Source organism: Mus caroli, unplaced genomic scaffold, assembly GCF_978045245.1.
Source record: "Mus caroli unplaced genomic scaffold, Mus_caroli_1 scaffold_15, whole genome shotgun sequence".
Taxonomy (NCBI): domain Eukaryota; kingdom Metazoa; phylum Chordata; class Mammalia; order Rodentia; family Muridae; genus Mus; species Mus caroli.
Genome location: NW_028227270.1, coordinates 26017662 through 26021926, shown reverse-complemented (window position 1 = coordinate 26021926; position 4265 = coordinate 26017662).

The following is a 4265-nucleotide window of genomic DNA, read 5'->3' as shown; positions in this document are numbered from 1 at the left end:
TAGGTCATTCTCCTAATTAGTGATGGATGCGAGGAGGGTCCAGCCTATTGTGGGTAGTGCTATTCCTGAGCTGGTGGTCCTGTGCTCTATAAGATAGCAAGCTGACCAAGCCAGTAAGCAGCACTCCACACACGTCCTACCCACGGCCCCTACATTAGCTTCTGCCTCCAGGTTCCTGCCCTGCTTGAGTTCCTGCTCTAACTTTCTTCAGTGATGGGCTATGATGCGGAAATGTAAGCCAAATAAATACTTTCCCTCCAACTTGCTTTCGATTATGTTTTTCTTCTTCTTCTTCTTCTTCTTCTTCTTCTTCTTCTTCTTCTTCTTCTTCTTCTTCTTCTTCTTCTTCTTCTTCTTCTTCTTCTTCTTCTTCTTCTTCTTCTTCTTCCTCCTCCTCCTCCTCCTCCTCCTCCTCCTCCTCCTCCTTCTTCTTCCTTTTTTTTTTTTTTATCATAGCAAGCGTAAGTAACCCTAAGACACAGACCAAGAAGGAGATGGCCTATTGCTTGGCACTGGAACTGGTGTCAGTCCTGGTGGTATTGTGGATACAGATAGAACCACAGCCAGGCTGTGGAAACAGTTTGAGCTAGATTCTTCTGTGCCCTAAGCCTAGACTTCTAAATAACCTTGGAACTATTTCCACCTTGGCTAGAGGAGTAGAGCGCCCCCTGGTGGCCTAACAGAAAGAGCGGTAACTGGTGCCTAGAGAAGGCTCTGGTTGTTTCACATCCAAAGCATCCTTGACTGGTGCCGAGGAAAACAAATGGTGATGATGCACACACTCCACAGCTATTCAAGCAGACTACTCAGGCTCACTCAGCATGCCAGCAGAGGGGCACTATCCCTTGCTGCCCCCATTTCTGCTGCAAAGCAGCCCCAGTAATAGACTTAGTCAGAATGGTCTTATCCACTCTGTTTGAGCTTGGGTGTGGGTGGGCAGGATTGAGGGAGGACAGCAGAGGCACCAGCACCTGGCTCATGCCACATAAGGCAAATACCTTAGTGGGCCTAGCAGGAACTGCACTGTGCACCTTATAAAGATCAGCATTTGGAGCCTGTGGACAGTGTAAGAGCAGCCAGGCTAAGACGGAAGAAGAGGAGAGAGAAGAGAGGGGATAGAGGAGAGGGGAAAGACGGGAGAGGGGAAGACTGAGGCTAAAGGATAAAACATTGTAAGGACCCAGAGAAGAAAAGCTGTGAGCCCCCAGTGCCAAGAGTTCTAGGAAGCTGTTTGGGACCAAGAGTCTTAGGCCGCAGACTGAGAGCTGTCATCACTGGCCATACTGGTTGGGAATGGGAGGGGACTTGCACAGGGACTGTGACATAGCTTCTGCCCACTCCAGTGGCCCACTGCTACCAGAGTCAGAGACCAGAACTCGGCACATTATTGCTGCGTCTATAGCTGAGGTTTACCCAGTTAAAGACAAAGAACCACCAGCACTGTTTTGATCTTGAAGGAAATAAAGCCCCCACCTTTTCTTCCCTCTAATACAGGTAATGCTGCGGACCGGCCCCAACTCCCCAGTAAGAACGACAGGCAAACAAAAACCCTCTCAAGTCTTAAGTTTTCTAATTCTTAAAGTGCTGAGAGTCACCGATACAACTTAAGTGCCTAGTGCAGTCTCTCACACACACTCAATGTGCACTGCATCCCAGCCATAAATGACCCAGGACCTGCATCGCATCCATTCTGAGCTAGGCGGGCTGAAGGACCAGCTGTGACAAACTCTGACAAGATTTGCTGCCCTCCAGCTCTACACAGCACTCTCAGGAGGTTTGATGATTTGCTATACAGACTCTCCAAGTCTCCAGCCTTCCTCTTCACCCTTCAGTCAGTTACTTATCCTGCTGAGGGTGAGCCAAGGAAAGCCTTTCCCAAGGGGTCAAGGTGCAGCTCCATAGCATAACACTTGTGCAGGCATGCATGAGACTCTGGACTTAATTCATATATAAAAATAATGAAAAGGAGATCGAAAGCTGCATAACCCTTGGATCACTAATAATTCAATATGTGCCTAAAGCAGTGGCAGATTTCCCCAAGTGTTTGGAAGTCTGTATTTGAATGGATAGAGGTAGTAGGGATGTAGTGTAGTGTGGCTAGCTAGGCAACGGTTACTTACCCAGTATCCACTGCCTCTCCTCTGGTGTCCACCAAACACCAACAGTATTCTGACAGCAACATGCTCAGCCCCAACTGATGGCTCACAGATGGCTTAAGCCAATTGTGACCACCTGTTGCTTGTTTTTAATAAGTCTCTTGGGGACATAAAGAAGTGGGAAGTGTCAGCCTGAGGTCTCTTGCTTTCCTGACACAAAAGAACTGGCATCTAGCACCATTCTTGCCCCATTCTCCCTTAGACAGGACTATGGCCAGAGTTCCAAAAGTCACTTTGCCACAAGTCAAAAAATATGACCAAGCAGGAAGACAGTAGGCACAGCCTGGGCCTGATGGGCAGGAACCACAGCAACGCCAGCTCACCCTGACAAAGCCAACAGCACTCGACTTTAAAGTCTGAAAAAGCAATGGAAATGTTCTGACTCAAAATTTAAAGCAGAAGTGAAGGTAATGTTTTAAGAAACACACATATGGGGCTGGAGAGATGGCTCAGAGGTCAAGTGCACTGGCTGCTCTTCCAGAGGCCCTGAGTTCAGTTCCCAGCAACCACATGGTGGCTCACAAGCACCTATAATCAGATCTGGTGCCCTCTTCTGGCCGGCTGTATACATAATAAATAAATCTCTTTTTTTAAAAAAAGAAACACACATGTGGCCTGACTAATTTGCATCCACATGTCCCTGAGGTCACCTTAGGGCTAGGTTCAAAGCTGTTCACACGTGTAACCTCTCTACTCCATAACTGTACAAGGTTCCTCACACCCTGGCTTCCCTTTGTTTGGGGTTTGTCCCTTCCACCTATCCCTGGGAAACAAGCCCAACTCATAAATGGTTCTCACATGAAAAACTGGACGCCTTCCGAGCTGGGTGAGGCAATGTGGAGTTCATAGTCAGAAAAAGGAAATGCTGAGAGTAACCCTCCTTCAAACACACACACACACACACACACACACACACACACACACACAAAACCTCTAAAGTCCTGTCTCTTTGAATAGGAGTGCATCCATTAGCTATTTAATACCGAAAAATGATTTGTTAATGTGAATGGCTTCTTCAGCCATTACAATTTCTCATGTTCTGACGAAAAGATGTTAAATTGCTAAAAATTCAGATTTAAATATAATTCAATTTAAACAAAGTACTTAAAAGCTACTATATAAATTAGCAAATCTGCACATAGTGTACTACTTAAAATCTGCATTTAAAACAATTTTATGCATAATCCAAATTCTATGTAGCTCACATTTCTGTTTCTAAACCAACGGAAGCTCGCATGTTGCTTAGTTTACTAACTGGTTATACATACATCTCTTCCATCTGACAGAGACATTTATTGAATATATTAATACTACACCGTACAGCCCTGAGAGTTTTAAGAATGTACAGACTTAGGGCCAGGCATGGTGGCGCACACCTTTAATCCCAGCACTTGGGAGGCAGAGGCAGCCGGATTTCTGAGTTTGAGGCCAGCCTGGTCTACAGAGTGAGTTCCAGGACAGCCACAGCTACCAGCTACGCAGAGAAACCCTGTCTCGAAAAACCAAAAAAAAAAAAAAAAAAAAAAGAATGCACAGACTTTGTACATATATATTTCAGTCTTAGATCACATTTCCTAGTTTTCCATTTTCTTAGCAAAAAAATCCATGAAAAACACCTCCACCAGGGTAGACTGAAGGTAGAGAAGAGCTCACATGAGACCCATCAGCAGAGCTGTTCTGAAGGTCTACTGTTACCTACTCAAGAGTGTAACGTTGATTTCTATTTTAGAGAAAACAGTGCAGAGCACTTCTGCTGCCTCCAAGTGCATGTATGTATGTGGCATGTGTGTGCGTGTGCATGTAAGGACATGTGTGTACGTGGCATGTGTGTGCGTGTGCATGTAAGGACACCAAGTGCATGTGTGTATGTGGCATGTGTGTACGTGGCACGTGTGTGCGTGTGCATGTAAGGACACCAAGAAACGCTATCCAAATGAGGAACCGCAGGGCTAACGAACGTCTCCCACCCTGGCCCTCCAGGGACTTGCTCACTGGTCCTTTCCCACCTTTGGACATAGCTGCCCTTTCAGCCCCCAGCCACACTCACCCTGCACTGCTCCATTCAAAGGGGACAATTCTGGTTGGGTGCAAATACAAAGAAGACCAATA